A 25082-nucleotide genomic window follows, 5' to 3' on the forward strand; every position below is an offset into this window, starting at 1 on the left:
GGTGAAGTGAGGGTGGATCCTTGAGGTTTTTGAGTAAGGTTTTGTGAGAGAGCAAGAGAGAGAGGTAGAGCCGAGAGGGAGAGAAAAGGGGAGATGAAATTATCTCTTACAACACATATTCCCCTATATATACTCACACACAAGTAAATCACACTCTCACCCCCTCTAATCTCTATCATTTCACTTATATCCCCAATCCAATTAACCATAAATAAACCATACTTTCTTGATTAAGCATTTAATAAACATTTCAATAATTAAAAAAATATATCTGGGTCTCTACAGGAGTCCTAAGGTGAGGAGGACACTCCAACACCTATCTATACCTGCCATGAGCGGATGAGACTTAAGAGTCTAGGTCCCAAGGAATTCCTCCCAAAATGCCTATATAAAGATCACACCTCCACCTCATAAAGGTACGCAATACTACAGAACTCATACTCAGTCCATACTCTATTCTAAAGCAGATCAACTGACTTAGGCATCAAAGGGGTGATGGCAAAAGCCACGCCAGTGCCCATAGCTTTTTTGATCTGTATTGTAGGTTGTTAATCGAGCACGCAGGAAGCTGTTTCATCCGCTGGAGGACTAGATGAACGGTTGAGGTACCCCTCCTCCGAAGGTGACCAAAAACCGCTTCATCACCTTTCATGTTTGGTCAATCCTATGTCTAGGTTGTAGTCACAATCTAGGGTAATTAAGGGCTAGGTTCTAGGATGATTAAAGGCTAGATTGTGTGCTTGAAGTAGTCTAGGAATGAGTTGTCATGTAATAATTAGGCTTGAGGTTAAGAAAGTATAACTTTCAAGGAGAAAATAGGCACATGCACACACACACCTCTCACTCTCTCTCTCTCTCTCTCTCTCTCTCTCTCTCTCTCTCTCTCTCTCTCAGCCTCTCTTACTCTCTCTCTTCCTATTTCCCATGTGTCTATATACATATATATGTGTATGTGTGTGTGTGTGTGTGTGTGTGAGACTAAGTATGTTTAGGTCTAAGTAGCCCTACAAGTCTAGGAGAAAGAGTAATGGTTATGGTTAAGGCTTTCAATACTAGTCATTGCCTAATGGTTAATACATTTCCAAGAAAGTGTGTGTGTATATATATATATATATATTTAGGTCTAAGTAGCCCTATAAGTCTAGGAGAAAGAGTAATGGTTATGGTTAAGGCTTTCAATACTAGTCATTGCCCAATGGTTAATACATTTCCAAGAAAGTGTGTGTGTGTGTGTGTATATATATATATCAGGGCGGTTCAAGGGACACCCAAAAAAATACCTAAAAAATCACCCCAAATCTCAATCTCATAGTTTCCGATCAAATTTTTATGATCCGAACCGTTCAATGTGTGCAAAATGTGATTTTAAGGGTGCCCGTGAGAAATTACCAAAAAAAATGATAGGAAAAAGCTTGATTTGAGCAGTTTTTATTTGAACCGTTCAGTAAAAAACTGTTCGAAACTGTTCGGATCAAACCCTTCCCAGTCATTTTTTTTGCTGATTTTCGCGAGTACCTTTAAAATCACGTTCTGATCACATTGGGCAGCTCGGATCATCAAAATTTGATCGGGAACTATGAAATATTTTTTTAGGTGTCCCTGGAATCGCCCCGTATATATATATATATATATATAGAGAGAGAGAGAGAGAGAGAGAGAGAGAGAGAGAGAGAGAGAGAGAGAGAGAGATAGGTATACTTAGGCCTAAGTAGTCCTATTAGGTTTAAGGAAAGGTAATGATTAAAATTAAGCTCTCAAGTGCAAAGCATTGTCCAATGGGTAAGGATTTTCTTAGGAAGTATATCTATGTATATATAGGCATGCTTATAATAGGTTATTAGGTATATATACATATATGTACCTAGGGAAAGATCTAGGAAAGCAACCTTGGTGGGTAATTAGGTTTAGGCTATGATCCTTAGGTTTGCATGCATGGCAAGCATAATGATTACTACTTTTGGTAGCATAATGATGACTTCCTTTGGTCCAAAAGGTTCAAGTAGGGTTGGAAAGGTTCGTAAGGTTCATCTAGGGTTAGGAGAATGTAACTTGGTTGAATGGGTACTTAAGTTTCTCTAACTAATCGGTTGGAAACTAATTCTACTTGGCAAGTAGGATTTCTAGCCAAGAAATTTAAAGATTTTATTTAACTCGCTAGGAAAATATACAAGTACCTTTACAAGCATACTTGTCTTTGGAAAAATGATTAGGTTGTCCGATGTTAAAAGATATAATTTTATAAGTCTCAAATCTAATTATGACGGATTATTAAGGTTGAGAATTTTTAAAGCAATTAAGCATTTTCAAATATTAAAACGAGATATTTATTTACTAAAAATCGGAGTTGTTACAAAAATTACATAAAAATTATATACTACAAGATATAAACAATTGAAAGTGGCACAAAAATGACTTCAAAAAGGACTATTGAATGGGAACAGAGGGAGTGTTAGGTTGTCATAGCATTTTTATGCATCACCATGTTTATTTGTATATATAATAATGGTCTTTGTTTATGAAAAATTCTGAGAGCATAGTCTAAAATTTTACAATTCAAAAAGTTGTTGCAAGTATTTGTAGAATATCATTATCAACAAATTTTGAGATTCTAGGGACATTTGGTTGACGATTTTTCAAAAAATATTATACTAGAAAATGTTTCTAAAATCGTCAACTACACATTTTTTTTCAAAAAATATATTAATTTTTCTGAAATTTTGTTGAGAAATCATCATGCCATTTGTTTATTAAAAGCCCTGTACCCATTAGAACTATTCTTGTTTGTTAATTCAGAGATTCATCCTACAATTACAAGTGTCGAATCCAAACTGGTAAAAGAGAAACCAAATTGGTCATTGGTCACGGCCCCATCATCATGGCAGAATTTTGGTCATAAACCCAAGGTTATTGCATGACCCATAAAGTAATATGTCTATTTAAATCATATTTGGGGGTTGTCGGAAGTGAATAAGTTGTGACAAAAAAATTGTTGCAATCAAGTTGTTAAGTGTTTTCGGTAGTAAATGAGTTGGTGAGAAATATATTTTTTTTTTTGAAAAGTTATTTTCAATAGTGAATAAATTGTAGATGTGTATATGAATAAAAAAGTTGTTGAGAAAGAATTGTTGTTGACAAATTATTATTTAGTGTGAACAATATGTTAAAATGATAAAATTTGTTAATTAGTGTGAACGGATAAAAACATGGCCTAAGTTTTTTTTCTCAAATTCTTACCGGAAACGCCTCCTACTATGATTTTCTTAATCTTTCCTTAAAAAAAAATTCATATCTATATATGATCATGAATGTGGTTGTGACATTAATTTGACACACACCCTTGTGACTCTAGAACAGTTACTTTAACAAAGACCTGAACTCCTAAATAAATAAATAAATATAATGTGCAACATCATGTCATCATATAATCACAAGCATATGCAGATCATTTTCTTCATCAGAAATATTAAAAAAAAGAAGAAGTTGTGGAGAGAGGAAAAAATGAAAAAGTCAAGGAAATTCCCCCTGCTTCTTTGTCCTTTTTGTTGTTGTCCTCTGGCTGATGGCTAGGTCCTTTCTTCTTCCTTTTTTTCTCAAAATTTTGCGTTTTTCAAGACCATTTTTGTGGGTTAGGAGTTTTTTTTGAAAAATTAATGTCAAAGCAGAAAAGTCTACAGTCAACAGCATATAGCAATAATATTCTTATACCACATTGTCCATCGTACGTAGGTTACAAATACGACTACTAATATTATATTATAAGACAATAAAAATAAGGGATTTGAAAGATTTCAATTACAATCAAAATAAAGCAAAAGAAAGCTGAAACATTTACTTCATGTACAATACAACACAACAAGAAAGAGGTCAATACACAGAACACAAACCCCCTTCCCATTTCCATTTCACCTTCTTCCTTTTCCAACCATTTATTAGATTCCTCCACTGGACTTTTCCCTTTCCAATTGGATTGTACAGGTGCCCAAGCAGAGAAAAATAGCCATCTGAATCCCTTCATTTCTTGTTCAGTTTTGCTGTTTTCAGTGGTTCTTCGCATACTCTAAGATACAAAACTCTTCTGGGTTTTTGTCTTTTTGTTTCTCTCCAGAACTTCCTCTGGGTTTCCTGCAAAAATCCCTTCCATTTATACGCTATAAAAGGGCTGTAGAAAATAATCATATTTTTTTTCTATATTTGCTCAATTTTGGGCTAACTTTTTCTCAAGAATTAGCCAGCCACGCCCCCCGCCCCCCCCCGCCCCCCCCCCCCCCCCCCCCCCCCCCCCCCCCCGCTCTCTCTCTCTCTCTCTTGGTTTTATTTTCCCTGCAATTTTCTTTGAGATTTTATTTTTTCAAAAGAAGGAAACTAGAGAAATAGAGACCATGGGCAAGCATGGACCTTGTTATCACTGTGGTGTCACAAGTGAGTTTTTGTTCCTCAAAATTTTTCCTGTACATTTGAATATATAGAAAGATGGGCTCTTTTTTTTTGCAATTCATTTCTTAGTTTTTCATGAGTTTTTTTTAACATACTGCAATGGGTTTCTTGCGCATAGATTAATTTGTTGAACGATGGAAGAGAGTACAATTAACTGGTTTATTTCTAAGAGGATATTACCTGGGCAAAGAAGTAAAGAGATATTATGTGCTGTTATGTATGTTATTGTGCCTGTAACTGTAACGCCCCCAACTTCGGGTACGTTAATAGACAATTTTATTGCAACTTCAAAATAGAGTCTGGCTCTTTATTACATCACAACCTCCGTAAGAGTACTTTCATTACACAAGGGAAGGGAAACTAAGGTTTCTAACTACAGCTCCGCCTGTTCTTTCATCTTAGCCAGCTCTTCGGCTCCAAAAGCCTCCAAGGTGTACGCTCACCTTGTTCATCTACAAAGTCTGATACATTATACCAGCGTCGCCACCGATATAATATGTCAGGGTCACCAAAGATAACACCATGAGCTACAAAAGCTCAATAGAATAACCCATTCCCACTAACCCTTAATTTACAAGCAGTAGATCATAATACTAACGATTTCCGCATAATACATGCATATTTAACAAAATAGTTCACAATGACACATCCACATTCGCTATTCAACTATCGTTTGTGTCCATGGTTTTCTAAGTTTCTCCTACGCGACTCGTCATGGACCGTGTCACCATTTTCCATTTTTCATTTTCCAAAATCGTTTTTACACACCCAACCTCGGTTCCGCCGCTCCGGGTTCCCGAGTATCCACACAATGGTTCCGCCGCTCCGAGTTCCCATTGGCACACAAAATTTGCATTGGCTCCTCTCCACGGATAACCAAGCCATACCTCGGTTCCGCCGCTCCGGGTTCCCCAGGATCCTCACCATGGTTCCGCCGCTCCGGGTTCCCATGGGAACGCACACAACCTCACAATGGTTCCGCTGCTCCGGGTTCCCATTGACACACAAAATCATTGAATTTGGCATTGGCTCCTCTCCACGGATAACCAATCCACAATTCAAAACCCTCGGTTCCGCCACTCTGGGTTCCCGAGTATCCCACAATGGTCCCGCCGCTCCGGGTTCCCATTGGGTTTTCGAAAAACACACCCACACAATGGCTACCACGTCCGGCCATTATGTAGTTTCAAAAATATTTTATCCAAGTCAAAACACACCTTTTCGTTAACCACACCCTAGGTGTCATGTTTCTACTTTCTCGGTTTTCGTGTCTCGTTTTCACGCATGGACTCCGCGGTAGAACTTTTCCCATAAGTACACATAAATCATTCATTGGAATCTTGAAACTAAACTAACAAGATCATCCAACTCTATATTACTCAATCATGCTCATAACCATCATAAGATCAAACTACGAATACTCCTTAATCAAGTTAATATTTTCAAAATCCATACTTTTCTCCTTTGTGGAAAGTTCAATACAACATATGTTTAATGTACTGAAAGTCATTTATTCAATATAACAATACTACATTTAGCAAAATAAGCTATCATACATTTCAAACATACAAACAACATACATATTTCTATTTATACTTGGGGGAAGTAGATAGGGATATTCTACATATACTTAGCGATAGCGGATAAGATGATTCTACAAGATCGTAATTTCATTTCAAGATTTTAGTAAAACGAGCTTGCTAACTATTTCTAATACATTAAATTGCCTTATCATAAGCAAAAATAACTAAAGTTATACTAGGGAGAATGAGTAGAGATTAATCTACCTTGATCCGAAACTAGTCGGGGCCGAATAAGCTAGTTGGAAAATTCTACGGGTGGTGAAACTCGCAAATTTGGACCAAACTTTGAATGGCAATAACTCGGTCAATCTTTGGTCGAATATGATCGTTCTTGGGTCGAAATCGAAGCTCTAGAAGCGCTCTACAACTTTTGTGAAGGAACACTACAAGAAAAATTGCATTGGGTGACGAATGAAAATTGTCACAAATTGCATGTTTTTGTCACAAATAGTATGCATGACGAAAAGAAGTTTGTCAGCTAAAGGTTGTCGAGGATTCCTACCTCGTGACAAAATTTGATTTTCGTCACCTATGGTGTCTTTTGACGACGAAAAAATCACTTGGTGACGATTTTTTTTTGTCACCTATTATCCTTTTTTATGACGAAATATTTTGTCAACATTCTAATAATTATTTGTCACACATTTTCAATTTCGTCACTAATTGTGGCAAATGAGTGAACAATGTACATAGGTGACAAAAAAAGTTTCGTCACCAAAGAAATTAATTAAAAATAATAATTGTGACAAAATATTTTATCACCTAAAATTTCCAATTAAAGCCAATTAGTAACGAAAGATATAGTCATTGAAAAAAGTTGATCAAAGAAACATTTTTGGTGATAAAAAAAAAGTCACCTCAAATATGTGTATAGGAAGTAAAAGTGACAATAAATTGTCACTAACACTCTTCTTACAAGACAATATTATCCTATACAATTTGGAATTCAATACTCAGCCAAACAAATAAATTACAAGTTACATCGTAATAGCCAACACATCTTCATAAACCAATATAATCATGTGTCAAATTAGACATCCATTAACCACAAGAACTATGTATTCTACACCAAATGTCCATTCAACCATAGGATCTAAAGCATCAATGTTCCCATGACAAAAACATAAAAGGTAGATCATACCATATATGTTCATCATAGTTCGGTAGCATCATTAAAATGAAAAAAGAAGACTCAGAACTTCCACCAAAAAAGGAGTCTTCATAAAAGCATGTATCCAGAAAAGAAGACTTGGAACTTCATCCAAAAATGGAGTCTTCATAGAAGCATATATCCAAAAAAGAAGACTCGAACCTTCATCCAAAAAAGGAGTCTTCATAGAAACATATATCCAAACAAAGTCTTCATAGAAGAGCGTATATATACCATCTTCCCCGCTACCAACCTTATGCATATTCAATCTGCACACATAAAAAGAAGGATAAAGTATTTTGGTTATGATGTTGATAGAACACAAAACATTATGGAAACTTAACAATCTGCATACACCTTATGCGTATTCAATCTGCACACACAAAGTATTTTGGTTGTGTGTTGGGTGCGTTGTGTCCACTAAAGGTGTGTGTTGGTGTGAGTTGTGAGTGTTATGTCCACTAAAGGTGTGTTGTGTCCTCTAAAGGTGTGGAATGTTTGTTGCTGTGCATGTGTGGATTTCATTACTGGTGTGTGTTGTGTGGGTGCCAAGTTAGTTGGAATGCAAAAAAAAAGCCAAAAACCATCAGCAAAGATCACCCAAGCAATCCAAAAAATTAAGAGCAGCAACAACAAACATGAGCAGCCAAAAACCACAATCACACCACTTGATGCAACAGCCGAAAGACAACAAACAGAGCAGCACCCCCCCCTAACAACATAAAACCAGCAACAGAAATAAAGAAACGCAGACCAAACATCACACAAAGCAGCCACAAGACCCATACTAGAAAAGCCGAAAAACACACTCCTCTCACCCTGCCACATAAGTCTATCCAGCCAGAATAAAAAACCTCAAGCTAACTCATCCACAACCAACTCCACACCCCACATCCCTCCGAAAGCACCCATAACACAATGAATGAAAATGAAAAAATTCATCGCATGGGATGATTAATGCACAGTTCCAAATTTTTAAAGAGATAAAAAACCTCATACTCTTGTATAACTTGGTCATCTATTTATTTGTGAAGTGTATGTCTAATAGCCATGTTTGATTGATCCAATGGAATAGTCAGATTCTAAACATAGTTGTGCTATTATTGGTAATATTTGTGGGAGCCTTACCCATGCCCGTTTGGAAAATTAAGGCCCATATTTATAGTCCTTCTGTACATAACTGCAGAATGTAGAATAATAAAAGGGTTGTTATAAGCTACAAGGTTTTATACACCTAAGGAGCTATGTCCCCATATATGTCGTGTCCCCCATGTGTCCATGTTGTGTCCCCGTCGTAAAGAGGTGGAAACCCCTCTATTTCAGGACACAAAAGCCGTTTGGGTACCCTTATACAGAGAAAACAAATCAAAAGCAATTAGAGAGAGAGAGAGAGAGAGAGAGAGAAAAGAGAAAGAGAGAGAGAGATGACGTGGAAGTTGAACCAGCAACCTAGAAGTGCAGCCGTCAGACCTCTATTTAGGTGTCCATTACTATTACTCAAGACGGTGTTATGTAACTAGACTATTTTAGTGTAACCATTGGTTAGTGCCATTGGTAGACCATTGTATGTAGATCATTCATAGAGTCATGCAAACGGATTAGTTATGCTAAAATTTTGTGTGGAAATAAACACATCTTCTGCTTTGCCTGACAATTTTGACTTAACATTACCTTCTGGGGCTGTTTTTAATATCAGAGTGTGGTATCCTTGGAGACCGTTACGATGCAAGTCCTATAAGGTGTTTGGGCATAAGACTTGTCAATCTAAGGCTATTCCTATGAACTCTAAACCACAAGTGTGGGTTGTAAAACCAGCTCATGTTGCTCCTATTGTTGCTGAAGTTCTGTCACCTATAGTGAATGATGTGTTTGGTGTTTGGTGTTTGCTGCGTCGGCCTCTCCTGTTTCGGTTTTCGTAGTGCTGACGGGGCGGTTGAGAGGATTCCTACAATTGTGAACATCAAGAAGAAGGCTGGGATTGTTGGGGCCGCTTCTCTTAAGGTGCTGGATTCTTTGGTGTCTTCTTCTGGTACCAAAGTTGTGAATAGTTTCTCTGTTTTGCAGAATTTAGATAGTGGTGAGGATAAGCCAGACTCAAGGGCAGAGCCAATCACTTTGCCTACTAATGAGGAGTTTGCTGATGAGTTGAATCAGGAGCTGATCCTTCAGGTTTCTCCCCCTAAAAAGAAGGGAAGGGGTCGCAGTAAGGGTGTTCAGAAACCTGTGCAAGCAGTGGTTAAAGGTTCTGTTGGTCCTCCTGGTAAGGGGAGGGGTGATAAAGCGTCTTCCTCTTAAATATTCAAAGTCGGAGCTTGGAATATAAGGGGGCTCAATAATCCCCTTAAACAGCAAGAGGTTAAATCCCTTATCTTGTCTCATAAGTTGTCTATAATGGGAGTGGTAGAAACTAAAGTTAAATTAAGTAACATCTCTTCTACCAAGTTTATCTTTTAACTAGCTCCCAAGACAATTCAAGTAAAAAAATTAGATAAACACAACTAAGTTAACGTAAAGAAAGTCTTGTGCCTGGTCAAGAAAAATTTAGAGTTCATATCTAAGGAAACTAAGTTGTGTCCCAAAGCCTATCAAATACTATTTTGGTAATAAAAAATCTTTAAGGGTCAATTCAAGTTCCTTTTCATAATTCTTTCAAAATACAATCTGTTCTATGTCTAGAAATGCAGCTTACAAGCTACAACAGTTCTAAGTCTTATCAATATGTTCCAACAGACAACAACTTCAATAGAGAGCAAAAACTAGCAATATAGTTGCAACATCAATACTCAAAATCAACATATAACATCATATGGATAGCAGAACCAGCAAATGAAAGCACCAACAGATCTCATGAGTAGCAACAACAGCTGTACACTTAATGAAACATGTAGCGTTCAATTTCAGCCAATTCCAATCTAGCAACTGATTTTCAGTTTCCAACAATTTGACAGCACAAAATCTGGCTTACAAGCTCTCAACATTACAGTGACAGCACAAATTCAAGCAGCTTGCTACCTATCTCTTCATATATACACTCCAAGCTTTTGTGGAACCAGCACAAAAGTTTGAGCAATACATCATCCAATAGCCACTAATGCACAAGGTTTTGAGCTCAATGGACTCCATTCAATGATCTCAAAAGAAAGAAAATCAGCTAACTCAATGTACTTGACTGATTTTCCTGTACAAAGAGTCTATTTGGATACATGTAGATTCCAAACAAAGGGATTTGACATTATTATTTTGATTTATTTATTCACCAAGAATAACCCAAGTTTAGACTTTGATTAAATACGTAGGGATTTCGAGATTTGGTCGGGGAGCTTCCTGGCCAACTTTCACATCAATGTGACAAGTAAAATGTCATGTATAAGAGTTTTGCTGCTTACCATGTGCTCATGGACTTAAGGAAAAGAAAAGGAGAATAAGCTGACCTACTTGTTTGCAAATACGAACAACTGCACCTTTCAACTCTTCTTCCTGACCAAAAACAAAATGATGCAAATTTGTGTTAACTAAAGACGACTGGTGTCACAACATGGAAAAGAGGAGCACTGGAAATGCCAACACTAAAGGCCAATCGGTGGCCAAAAAAGGGGATAGTATTTACAACTCATAAAATGAACTAAAGAAAAAAATTAGCACTGCCTCTTTATTTCATACTAGTGAGGAGATTGCATGCGAGGCATGCAATTGAGGCCCAACAGAAAGGAATTGGAGGCACAAAATGAACCATTAGGTAACAAAATGAAGGCACAATGCCTTGAGCCTGCTATTACAAATTAAGTATTATTATTGTTATTAGATATATACAACATTTGTTACCAAAATGAAGGCAAAATGCCTGTCTGTAAATTCGGCTAGGACTTGGGTCTCTTTCTTGGGCGGGACATAAGGATGAATCGCTTCCGAAAATGAATCTATTGATTCTCTGCCAATTGGTTGGACCGTAGGTGCGATGATTTACTTCACGAGCAAGGTCTATGGTTCAAGTCCAGGATGGCCCAGCTGCGCCAGGAAAAAGAATAGAAGAAGCATCGTGATTTATTGACTATCCGAATCAATAAACATGAACGATTTGGGCAGTTTCAATATAGGTGAATCTAGTACATACCGACCACAAACAACTTCATAGGGCCAAACGATGATGCTTGAAATTAAGCTTGATGTTGGTCACATCCCATTTCAGCAACTGGAAGTGGATTAAAAAGCGGAAAAAATACCTACCTAATGGAAAATTAACTTGGTGGGTTCTCTTTTGTGGACAAGCAAAACAACATAATATTATTGCTCCCAAATCAATCTACTAAACTCTAACAAATGAAAAACTTTAACAACATCCAATCCTCACAAAGCATAGACTACTAAACTCTAAGCATTTTAAGAATAATAGAGCATCAATCTTTTGGTTGAGCTCATATACTTAAAATCATGTATGAGCCTTCAAAAAGACTTCCATTCGATTACAACCGCAAGGAGTTAAAATAATAGCATTGATACAGTTCTAAAAATACCACTAATCCCTATGTGCTTCATTGAAGATACGAAAATGAATACAAAGCATACAAAATAGTTAAAAGAAAGCCTACACACACAATCCCTATATGCAAGTTTTTTTCCTCCTTAAGTTGGCAACGTTAGAGACATAAAAGTCAAGTGACAGAAAGAGGGAAAAGGAAAACAAATTAAATTCCACAATCATGATTGGTGCATAAAACTTTCAATCACCAAGGAAAGGCTTACTAAACAAATTAGAGCTATAAGTATCCCCTGCAACTCGATGCACCACATTTTGCTAATGAGCTAACATGTTTTTTTCCCCAACCCATGCAATATCTGATTCTTAAACAAACAAATTCCAATCCAACAAATGAGCAATGGCAGGTCATATTGCTCAAAAGGAAATGACATTAAATTAAAAAAAGCTAATGGCAATAAAATGAGTAGCTTTACGAAGAATGCTTTGCTGCGCCACATGGCACGTCGTCCTTCCCTAAAATGGAACTTTCATGCTAGTTCTTACTTCAGCATGAAAGTAAATCTAGTACAACCAGCGCGGTTCTTCTTATGTCATTTTCTTCTTCTAAGCCATTCTTAGAAAGCACTCACTAAGTTCCTTATAGTTTATTTTCATGTTTACCATTTATCGTAGAACTTCCTACACCAGTTATGTATAATGCGATAAAGGACGAAGTTAGTGGACAAAGAGTTGGTGCCCGTGAGTCCAGTGGCAGAACAAGGATTTTAATTTGGGGGTGGCGCTGCTTTAATGGAAGTCCACTTGTATTGTCATATTTTATTAAAAACAAGCAAAGGTTTGAGTCAACCTCCCGTGGTCCTTAATTTGAAAGCCATTTAGATATTTTTTTATGATTCGAACACTCTACATTTAAATCTCTCTTTTTTCATCAGTTGAGTGAAAAATCTAGTTCTTTGAGTACAAATAAGTGCCTAATCCATAAGTATAAATTAACACTATTCAAAATCGGGGGGTGGCCTGTGCCAAGACTAACCCTTCGTTTCATATTATGTAATGAGCTACTTTAATTTTGTGAGTTCCTTGGGAAAAAAAATTGAACTTAGAAATGGATCATGGCATCCGTAAAAATAACCCTATATTTTCATGAATATACTTCGGCAGACAACATTGGGCCTCTTCAAACCAATCCATTGAAGGACCTCTTCAAAAATATGGCCATGACAATAAGAATACTGAACATGTCTAACAATCCAATGAAGCCTTCAATGACAACTCATATTTTGCCAAAAAAAAAAAAAAAGACCACTAAAAATCCCCACTTTATGTTGCACTTTCGATTTTTGACAGTCCCATTTTTTGTTTTGGTAAATTATGACAGTATCTTACGACGGTTGAGATGTAGCTGATCATGCTGTTCACGTTATCGCCTAAATCATTGTCACCAAGACAATTCAAAGTTTTCTTGAATGTCTTTTTTCTGTCCTTTTTAAAAAAAAATTACTTGAAGTCCTCTCTTGGAAAAGGGGCTGGTTCTCTGTAAGTTTGTTAGAGAGAAACTTCCAATAGTGTTCCTCTTACATCTCTAGAGTTTGAACTACCTGGGCTTTAATTTCGTCCTGAGTTTTGGATGATTTTGGAAAGTAATACTCATTGAGGCAATCAAACAAACAGGGGGTGCCCATCGTTTCTTTATACACATGAGATTGAAGTCTTCAACATGAATTGAACAAGCCAATTGAAGCCAAGTGTAAGAAACAAAGCAGCCTTCATTGATATTGATCACTCTTACTAGAGGATAAGAATATTCGTAACTAAGAGACTGGAATTAAAAAAGACCTGCATGAATTTTTTCTTTTAACAATATAAATGGTACGTGCAAGCAAACAGAAGCCCAAAAAGAGAGAAGGAAATTGCAATTTTCAATATGGAATTTGAATTCCAGAGTGCAGCAAGTGAACTGACCTGTGAGCCTTGCCAGCAAAAGCAAGCAGCGTAGAAGAAATGAGTAGAAGAGAACATTAAACAGCCTTCAAGAACGTCACTCAGGCGAGGGCACAACCATGGCATCTCTGCCTAGTATGCGTGGTTCTGCATTTCGTAAAGAGGGAACTGAAAACTTGTGAAAGAGCAAACTGGAGGGATATTGCTTTTACCTTTAAGTGCATGACTACATTTCATACTCTAATGCCCAGATCAAGAAATTGTGATATAAAAATGGATTCTTTTAATTCAAAAAAAAGAATGACAACTCTAAACATGATACAGACACTGGACATGCATCTAAACTGTTATGGGCACAGCTTACTTCCAACAATTTCAGAAAATAGAAACTGGTGAACTCATAAGTATTGGAAAATGGCATTTGAATCAAACAACCATTCACCAATAAGATTCTTAGGATTGCACCACTTTATCATGCACACCTTTGAACGTTTTAGAAATTATGAAAGAATTAGTAAACCAGCAGAAGAGGAAATAGGGCCTACATCATTGCTCTTTTACACAATGTATTAAGCACTTGGTAGGCATAAAAATAAAGGATAGAAGCATAATTGCTCTTCTACACAATTTATCAAACACTTCGTAAGACACAGAATTCACTTACCAGCATAAAAATGCATATACACCACCATCTGTACGAAATTTCCGAAAGCATTTGAATCGAAAATAAGAAACCCCTTCATATAACAGAGTACGGATGCATAACCCCTTTCCACCATGAACATGCCTCAGATGAGTGTAGATCCGATTCCAAAGAAGATTGCAAATGCATCATACGGGATGAAAAAAATAGAGTTCAAAACTTTGAATTTAGGAATAACAGATATACAGAGTTATGTACATATGTACATGGATACATATACGCAAAGAGAGAGAATGGAGTATGGGGGACGAAACATATATACCCGATGGCTCAGAACCACTGCTAAACCCTCCCCCAATTCTTGAAACCCTAATTTCTAAGCAACCAAACAAAATCCCAAACCCTCGAACTGAGAATCTCAGTCCACCTATACATACGCGATGTTCCGAGAGAGAGAGAGAGAGAGAGAGAGAGAGAGAGAGAGAGTCGATGTACCTCAGCTATGGTGTATCACCAGAGACAATAAATGTGGAAGAAATTGAGTATGGGTGTGAGGGCATACGCAGGAAGGAGAGAGAGCGAGAGAGAAAGAGACGACGAATTTGGGGATTTCTCTTCATTTGGGGGAATTTGTTTTCAGCGCACCATATGGGGGAAAAAGATAAGTTTTCGGGGGAAATGAACAGATTTTGGGGCTTTAATTATTTTGGAGAATTAGTGCCAAAATATTAAGTGCCCTCATATCACCTAGTACGAACAAATTTTATACTTAATTAGTCAATTATATTTTAACAATAGTCGATCTGAATTATCAGGATTTCACCGTCATACTGATTCCATCATTATCACCAAAATCGAAAATCATTGGATATCGGTGACTGCCTGATCGGACAACATTTGATACATCTCAAGGCATTAAAGTATTAAATTGCAGTACTCGACCCTGTTTGAGTTTTTTCTTTTCGATCGGAACCGTCCGCCTTTTACATATTATGGAATACATCAGCCGTACCAAAAACGAAGTCAATCAGGTATTGCTACACACTCGATCGGACAATTGTTAATGAAATCGTGTCTCGTTAAAGAAGCTTTCAAAAACACGATCGAAACAAATTTTTACGAGAATGATATAATCAACAAGGAAATCAAAATCAACTGTCTGGATCTTCGTAATTTTATCCCGATCGAATGGCTACCGTACGTTTAAGTACAACACAAGACTTAGTTTGTTAACAGTTGCATTGAACGTATAGAATTTAAAGGAAGTTACCAACTCATTTTTTACAGTGGTCGATCTAAACCGTTAAGATTTCACGTCTCACTTATTCTGCTATTGTCACCAAAATCGGAGATCATCGGATGTCGGCGACCACCTGATCGGTCAACATTTGATGCATCTCGAGTCATTAAAGTATTAGATTGCAGGACCCGACCCCACTGGAGTCTTCATTTTTTTATCCGAACTGTTTATCTTTTAGATATCACGCAATTCATCAATCGTACCAAGACTGAAGTAGATTGGGTAATGTTACACATTTGATCGGACGATAATTATAATCCAAAAAACTAATTGCGTCCCAATCAGGGAGCTTTCTAAATCCATTCGAGTAAAATTTTCTACGATAATAATCAATAAGCACAACGATATCAACTGTTAAGATTGTTTTATTTTATTGAGATCCGCTAAATAATCATAGCGAAGAGTATTAAAAATGTATAACATATAGTAATATTATTAGATTTTGGTAGATCAAATTTTTTTTTTTCATATGGTCTATTCCAGTGCTTTTTCTAAGCGTTGGTAAATTGGGGTCTATTCCAACGCTTTTGCTTGGGCTCTGGGAAATGGTCAGCCTATGCCAACGTTTTTGCTTTGGGCACTGGGAAAGCCTCATTCTAGCAACGCTTAGAAAAAGCGTTGGTGTATACCTCCTATTGTAACAGTTTTTGCAAGCATTGGTAGAAAAAGCGCTGGTATCGTTTCCATTTTCTTGTAGTGGATGGCCGTGTGAGAGAGAAAATAAATCCCCTGTTGATGGAGGGGGGAGCTTTGGGATGAACGCCCAAATTTTTCTCCGCCCCTAAAACCTGCCAAAAAAAATTCCCTCTTTATTTTTTTTAAATGTCTAAATCCCCTCTTTAAAATGGAAGACAAAAAGAATTCGTCACCCAAAGTATTTCCTTTTGTGAGGAATTATTTCGTCACGAAATAGTTGCAAGTATATGTGGAAGAAACGGATTAGCGACGAAATTTATTTTTTCGTCACCTTATATTTTTTTGTCCACTCTTTTGCTAACAAAATTTATTTTTTCGTCACTGATTAACTGTTTTGGGCGACAAAATAAAATTTCCTCACCTTAAATTTTTCTGCCCTCTTAATTGGTGACGAAAAAATATTTTCCTCACAAAGTAGGAATATTTGGAGACAAAAACTACTTTCCTCACCACCATTTCGTCACATATTCTCATTTTTCTTGTAGTGGAAGTTGATCCTAGAAACTACTTTAGGTAGGAGAAAAATGGTGATAAAGGAAGAGACAGTATGCTGTTTGGAACTGGAAATCTGAGATTTTTATTGAATTTCGGATGTCAGTATCTTTGTTATTTCTTGACCGATTAGGGTGGTTCTTGGGTCTAACTTCAAGGTCTCGAAGTGCTCTACAACTTTCACGAAGGAAGTTGGTTCTAAGAACTAATTTAAGCAGGAGAAAAATGAGGATTTGTGAAGGGCAGTAGGCTGTCTGGAAAACGAAAATGGTTTCTAGAGAAAAGTGAGAGCAAAGGAGTGAAGGTGTGAGTTTAAGCTTGGAATGACTTGCTATTTATAGGCCAAGGCTCCCTCTCTCTCCCTCTCACCCGAAATCTCTCTCTCTCTCTCTCTCCATATCTCATTTTTTATTCAACTTGTCATGCTTTCTTTGAAAGATCAAGACCTAGTTCTAGGCTTGCATGGCTAGATTTAGTACCTTGGATTTGATTTTGGAAGATTTGATGGAGGAAAGGAGGGGTTGTACAAGATTTGGTGATTAAAAGAACATAAAAGGACATTGGAAGATAGATTTTGCTTGGAGATATATATAACCATAGATTGAAAGGATGTAAGAAGATCATGGAAGATCAAGGCAAGTACAACCAAATCTCCCTCTCTTCCTCTCTCCCTCCCTCTTCTCTCTCTTGGCCATCTCTCTCTCTCTCTCTCTCTCTCTCTCTCTCTCTCTCTCTCTCTCTCGTACAATATACATATATATATGAGTATGACCAAGTATATATAGAAGTACATAGGTACTATGTGATCTACTAGATTTTAAGTCAAGATTTTCCTATTAAACTATTCTAATAAACACATGTGTACTTTGTAAAAATATAAGTATATCTATATATACATATATAAGTCCAAGTGTATATATATATATATATATATATATATATATATATATATATATGTATATGTATAAAGGTGTGTACCATGCAATCTAGGTAAATTTCCCAATATCCAATAAAAAATTATACGATCAAAATCCCTTATTAAAATAGTCCAAATTGACACATGTTTCATTATAATACTAGATTATGTACTTAGAGTATCATAGGGAAATCTAGGGTTTATTATAAAGTACACACATATATATTTATACAAATATATCATCACATGGAAAATCTAAGAAATGATTATTAAATAAAACCTTAGTACTTGTTGATAAGACTAATACTATTATCCAATGGGTAATAATTTTCCTAGCGGTTATTGACCAATGGATAAAAGGGTGAGGTAATATCTACTTAAATAATGTTTATATAACCTTTTAGGCATGTGTATATATACCTATATATAACTATATCCTTGTACTTAACAATCTAGCATAGATATCTTTTTAATGGAAAGTCTATTGTCCAATGGATAAAAGTTTCCTTAACTTTTATCATCCAATGAGTAAAGATCCAAGATGACAAGTATGACTTGATTGACTAGTCATATATATATGTGTATGTATATGTATATAATAACCTAGGTCCAAAAGGTTTCATTAGGGTTTGAAGGGTTCAAAAGGTTCAAGGAGGTTCAAAAGGCTTATCTAGGGTTAGGAGAAAGTAACTGGATGAATTGGTAGTTAGGTCCCTCTAACTAATTGGTTAGAATCTAACTATACTTGCCAAGTAGAATCTCTAGCCAAGAAATATAATTTTAAAAGACTAAAATCTAATTATGACGGATTATGAGAAATACAAAAGGAATTTTTGGAAGCGAATCCAAGTATTAAAATAAAATTTAAATTTTTAACGAAATTTTTACTTACTAAAAATCAGGGTTGTTACAGTAACTGTTGTTATTTGTCTCTTAATTGTACGATTTTTTGGTTGTAAAGCTCTTCAATCTTTGAACATGGGATCTTGTTTGATTAGGTTATGTGAAATTGGTTGTTTTTGAATGTTGCTTTGACTCTATTGCACCATATATCACCAGAGAAATTTTCCTGGAGTCTTTGGAGGACTGGGTAATTTCAAACTCTATATTTGGTCCTCTTTTGCTACCTCCTTGCCTTGGAGGCCTTTCTGTAGGATATCAATCCCACCACTGAGTCAAACCATAATTTCTTTCCTCTAGAGAAATGTACTTTCTGAAATACTCAAGTTTTGATTGCATTTTGTGTCAAATCTCGTTTTTGGTTGTTTTCTAGCTCAAACTGCTGCTCTATTGAAATACACTTCTGGCAATACTCACTGCCAAACCATGAATTCCAAGATGGTCCAAATGCATATCTCTATTATTTTGGAGTTCGTAGCGCGATTCGAGATTTAAACTTACACGAATGTCTGTTCCAGTCATGCTCTTATGTAATTTTCTACAGCACAGCCTCCGCCTTCAAATTGGTCAATATAATTTGTACGAGGGATTGGCTTGTCTTAAATTTAGTTGTGGACATTCAAGACTTCATGCCATTGCTTTCTTTGTCCTTGTGGAATTTGATTTTCTTAACCGTAGTGTGGCTAATAGTGTGCACCATATGGAAGTTTTCTTGTCAAAGCTTGTTGCTGGAACACTTTTGTTTAGTATACTGGACAAGATGGGACATCAACAACTCCACTCCCATTTGATTTTTGACTATGCAATGCATTTCTGGTGCAACTTGAAGTGATTGTTAGTTCGAAATCTGTCCTTGGTTTGTTTATTAACTTGTTGCGAAAATGGTAGCTCGGTCTGGAGAGGTATAATTTTGCTTCCAGTTACCAACTATGTTTTCTGCTTGAATGGTGCCCCATTTTCATTGAAAGACAGTGGCCAAGTCCTGGGCTCTTAGTTTATAAACTGAAAGGAAGTCTCAGTTTATAAACTGAAAGGAAGAACCCCAAATCTTTTTCTTGAAACATTATTGTTCGTCGTCTGTTCAGCTGAGAATCACCCCAATGCCTTCAACCTAAAAATGAGAAATTCCATCAAGGAGAATCATCTGAAAGTTTCTAGTATTACCTAAGTTGGTCGTATCAAAGAAGACCCTTTCAATAAACTTTTGTTGCATAAGGTGCCAAAGTAATGAAACAGCCCTAAAAGCTTTGAAAGTAGCTATCTTGCATGTGCTTCTGAAGTGAATCTTATGTTATTCTCACCAATGAGAGCCTTCTATTTCCTTTGGCTATGCAATTGTGCTTGGTGAGCTCTGTCTTCTGAGCTCAGTTAAACCGTCATTCCTGGTCTGGGGTAATGCTCAAACACAGTTATTTATTGGATTAGTTTCTAATGTCAAATTACTCAAATTCGCTAGAGACATCAATAGGACTGCAACAACTGCATTGTGGTTTCTGAGGTCAGGTCAGTTGATACCATTGCCCCTTTGTCTTAACAAGTGCTAGTTTCGACAAACTAGAGAGAAGGAATTGTTGTTTGCAGAAACTTCTTGCGAGTGTGCTCCTCATTCGATGTTTGTCGTGAACATGACAATCACGTAAATATATGGTCACTGCAACTTCAAAAATTGCCGAGTTACGTGAGTAATTTTTGGTATGTGAAATCTTGCAAAGCGGTAAGTTGACTTCACTGTAATAATGAACATGTAATGGTGGTTCAGTAAAGGAGGGTGTGTATACTTGTTATAAGATACCTCTGTACAGTTTTAAGCACTAGTCTTGTCATTTTTTGAGTGTGGTTGGATAGAATTTCAGCGATTTGCCAGATGAGCAGTTCATATTTGTCATGCTTGTTTATCTCTCTCACTTAGCGATACTTGTACCTTGATAGCTTGTTGTCCTTAAATGCCTGACAATAAAGTGGTGCTACAGGCACTCCTCTTTGGCGTAATGGGCCACTAGAGAAGCCAATTCTGTGGAATGCTTGTGGATCCCGGTGGAGGACAAAAGGAACACTCTACACACCTTTGCATGCCAGGGCAGAACCTGATGAATTTGAGGATTATAGGGTTTCAAGAGTGAAGAGCCTATCTATTAAGAACAGAGAAGCAGAGGTGCTAAAGAGAAAGCAAAATCATGAAAATGAAGTAGTTGGACGGGTTGCTCTTTAATATGACCAAGGTTCGCGTAAGGGATTAGATGACGATTGCAGTAATAGATCAAGTTCTGGCTCCGCCACATTTAACTCTGAGAGCTGTGCACAATTTGGATGTGCAGATGCAAGTGATTTGACAAGTTTGTCTGTCACTATATCTATGTTTGTTTCCCTCTCCACGTTATATCCTTGTTTGCTATCGCAATCTAGTTTTTTTCCTTAAGTGTTTATTCTACGTGAAATGTGGATGATATTGGTACGAGAAATGGGAAGGAGAACAGGAACGGGATTGTGGTACAACACGTGTCCTAAATGATGGTACAATTGGAGTAGGCTTCTAGAGTTTGTAAAATTAGGATGGAATTATTTAAAGGGATAAGGGATCAACATCCGACAAAATAAATATTATTCTCCGAATTTTGTGGGATAACACATTTCTAGGAGCATAATAACCAATCTTTTAATCATATTTCCATGCTAAACTCTGCTCTCTAGATGTACAACATAACTAACCGCTTGTTATCTTGCAAAGTATAATTGCCAGCCAATTGGTGCCAAAGGTAAATATGGCAAGTTAGCTTGTGGGAGAATGATTAGTATATTTTGTTAAAGTATCCAACTCAAAACCAATTGGCAATGAGAAGAGAGAAAGCCCAGGCTCATATAGTTCTTTTGGAGGTTTTAACTTGTAATTAACCAATGTAGCTCCACACGTGTGACTCTGACCTGCACGTGGAGAGGCAAACAACAGATCCATAACATTGGGATCATAACAAAACAAGTTGCACTTATGGCATAAACAACAGGACAATCAATCAAGAATCTTGCCCAAAAGGCTCATAAAGCCTAGCTCTGATACTTTGTTAAAGCATTCATCTCAAAACCAATTGGCAATAAGTGGAGGCTCATATACTATCTTTAGAGGTTATAATTAACCAATGTGGACAAGCTCTGACATACGTCAAGGTGGCATAATAGCAATGGTGTTTGATTTTTTTTTATTTTTAAAACCTTTGAGGATTGCTTTAGATTTCAAATGCACCTTCTTGGAACAATTCTTAAAATGCATTCCAAAATGTAATTTCCTGGAGTATTAGTGTTGCCTAGCAACACAAGTTTCTTTGCTCAGTATTTCTTACTCTCAAGCTACATTTACAAAGTTGCTATGCTTGCAATATTGTGGTTGGTATGATTTGTTGAAGAAAGATTTTGTTCTCTCATTGATTCTCCTTTCATGTCCAGCCCAGATGAATGTATGGGATACGATGGTACCTTCAAGGAAGAGGACTTGTGTCGGTCGTCCAAAGCCATCACCAGTGGAGAAGCTTACTAAAGATTTGTATACAATCTTACATGAACAGTCCTCATACTTCTCTGGATCTTCAGAAGAGGATTTGCTTTTTGAGAGCAACACACCAAAGGTGTCTGTTGAGATAAGACATGGAAGTGTTCTTATTCGGCATCCAAGCTCCATAGCTCGGGAAGAGGAATCTGAAGCAAGCTCTATCACAGTTGATAACAAAAGAAACTCATTAAATGAGGCTTATTCCCATCTGACTGCCCGTCATGTAGATAATGGTAATAAGGGCACCAAATTTTCAAGTCAAGGGATTGATAAAGGCAAGAAGCCTGCTGGGCTGGGGATGCAACAAGATCAAATCAAAAGGTACATAAATGCATTCAATTTACTTAGTCCGTTGAGGGAATTCTAACTTTCAAGGAGATAGGTAGTAAATGCATTCAATTTCAAATCGAAGATCTCACGTTTGAGTGTATCCATAGCAATTTGTAAAGGGTAGTTTTGGCTAACATAAATGTTTTTATAGTACTTCTGATTTTTTAAAAGGGGACTAACTATTTGGTAAGATGGACCAGCAATCTGTGCTGGAAGGAGTACAAATGAATATGGATGTCTTTGACACACCGAACTTCAATTACTTTGGTATCAGCTGCAATTAAGAACACCTACACACGATTTTTGCCTATTAAGGATATAACTATATAAGGTCTTCTATTTTACGCAGTAGCTCCCAAGGAAAAAATCGTCCTGTGTAATGTTGTTAACCAGGAATGTAGATTCTCTGTTGATTTGGGTCCTAGTGTCCTGATATGCTATGAAAACAAAGCTCAGGGTAGAGTTAGTGAGTTACCACTTTAGTCTTGCAAAATTTCGGTAGGGGCAATCTGAACATCACATGGGTGATGGGTGCACATCGTATGGCATGTAGAAAAAATTTCAATTCACCAGTTTGGGCCTTGGGGAGAAATCGGTATCTGATGCTTCTGATGTTTGATCTGTATATGCCTATTTACTTGGTTTATTGTTGGGATTGTAGGGAGAAGGCTCAACATGAAAAACTACAGATGCTGGGAAATCATAATTCACCACTTTCTTATGTAGACCTAAAAGTAAGTAGCGTCTCTTCAAAGTCTCCGATGTTATATGTAGAAGCCAATTTAATAACAATATGTGACTAAGCCAAGGTTGCACTGAAGGGCTTCATGTTGGGTGCATTTGTCAAGGTCATCAAGACGAAGATCTTCAGATCTGTTCCTTATTAATGGGCTTTTCCATTTAGTGTGAACTATGCATGTTCTTTTATGATGATCAACTCTTCATGACAATTGCAAGATTGCTTGAACAGTTGAACTACCATTCATGTTCTTGATTTCTGGACAATTGGCCTCTTTGTTATTTCAAGAGTTGTCATTTTTGCCCAAAACTCATTTTTTTTGTGAGGATAACACCCTTTTTTTTTTTTTGCATTCCATCAAAGGAACAAAACTATTTTTCCCTGTTGTCTCAACATAATTTTGAAAATAATTCTTCCTTGTTTCTGAAAAATGAACCGGGAATTCGAATCTCTTCTTGCTGTCAGGGTATATTCTCTCTTAAACTTGCTAGACGTGTTCTATGCCCATATTTGGTGCAGTATATTGTCAACTTTGATGAGTTTAGTGGTCACCTGACAAATGAAGAGCAGCAGCAGTTGCTGAAGTATCTTCCTTCTATCGATACTGCCAAACTTCCTGACAGGTTTCTATCAAATTTTCATTTCAACTCAACTGCCTTCAAATAGAGAGAATATAGCATCCAATTGATAGGTGCATTGCTTTGCAACAACTAGTAAGATTTCCTGACTACTGACAGGAGAAGATTTTCTGTATCCTTTAGCAAAAATCCCATATAGCCGATTTCTTTGTCAACAAAAGCTTGTGCATTCTCAAAAATCAACAAGAGTTCATCCCTCTATTATTAGAATAAGAAGTCAAAAACTGTCTCCGATGCATCTTGAAGTTTCTAAAATTGTCATAATGCTTCAAAAAGACTCCTCTTAAATGCTTTGTTGGCCAACTTGATTTTTCTTTTTTGCAACTTCAATGTTGTCTCCTAATGGGACGAACACGTTATGGACCTCATGGTACTATGGTAGTGAGTCTAGTGACTTTTAGTTTCTTTCTCTTCTTTTAGTGCTTCTCATTTATCCCTAATATTCCATATCATCTTGAGAGTAGTTTATATCTTCCAACCTTCATGCACACATCTCAAAAAAAAAAAAAAACAGACTGCAAAATAAGATATCTGGAACTAATTGGCCCACTTGCCGGTCTTTGTTGTTCCATTTCAGCCTTAAAAATATGTTTGCTAGCCCTCAATTTGAGGACAACCTATCCTCCTTCCAAAAGCTGCATGCAGAAGGGGTTTTTGATCTTTCTTTCTCATATGTGAAAGCGGAAGAATATAGCACATTGAACAGGCTTGCACTGTGCAATTTGACCAAATCAAAGTGGGTGGAACAATATAATCTGCTCAAGGTTTGAATTAAATCTGGAGTAATGAATAAGATGCCATGAAAAGTTGCCACTCGTCTTTGTAAAAGGATGTCCAACCATACTGATGCTAGTAATATTCTGTTTGTAGGATGGAAGGGTCAGAGTGCCAACTGACAATCTGTAGTCCAAGGAGGACCTATTGCCATTGCATCTGGTAAACCAACAAATGTAAAGAGATTGCATGACCGCCAACCTCGAACTTTTCCAGGTTAGCCTATTTGTTGCTGTTGAAGTAAATTTTTTTGTTGTCGCTGTTGGAGTAACTTATTGGATGGTTTAGAGCTTAGTTGCATGAAATGGGGGTGGGGGTGGGGGTGGGCAAGTGGTGGATCATAGAAGCTCCTCGCTTGGGAGCACCGGGGAGCATTTAGCCGATAATTTACAAAAACGCACGTTGATTAATGTGGCCTTGCAATCTTATATGGAGCCCAAGCTCGGCAAAACCCTCCCAATTACTCAATTACAAATCACAGAAGCTCCATGTTTGGGCGATCTCTGCAACTAAGATTTGTAGTCAATTGCA

At 36.9% G+C, this 25082-nt stretch overlaps 1 long non-coding RNA gene and 1 pseudogene across 8 annotated transcripts; one reads left to right on the plus strand and one right to left on the minus strand.

Annotated features, from left to right (window-relative positions):
- Positions 1 to 4308: 4308 nt before the first annotated feature.
- Positions 4309 to 24768, plus strand: LOC131308098 (GATA transcription factor 26-like; annotated as a pseudogene).
- On the minus strand, positions 7003 to 14890 carry LOC131308099 (uncharacterized). Of its 8 annotated transcripts, XR_009194297.1 has the most exons (5): positions 14250 to 14890; positions 13607 to 13732; positions 10990 to 11172; positions 10599 to 10644; positions 7003 to 7436 (listed from the first exon to the last, which is right to left on the minus strand). It is a non-coding gene; the product is annotated as an uncharacterized LOC131308099 (long non-coding RNA). The 8 variants fall into 8 exon arrangements; XR_009194294.1 differs by having other exon boundaries at positions 10603 to 11172; XR_009194293.1 differs by having other exon boundaries at positions 10599 to 11172.
- Positions 24769 to 25082: the final 314 nt, after the last annotated feature.

Source organism: Rhododendron vialii, chromosome 11a (assembly GCF_030253575.1).
Source record: "Rhododendron vialii isolate Sample 1 chromosome 11a, ASM3025357v1".
NCBI lineage: Eukaryota > Viridiplantae > Streptophyta > Magnoliopsida > Ericales > Ericaceae > Rhododendron > Rhododendron vialii.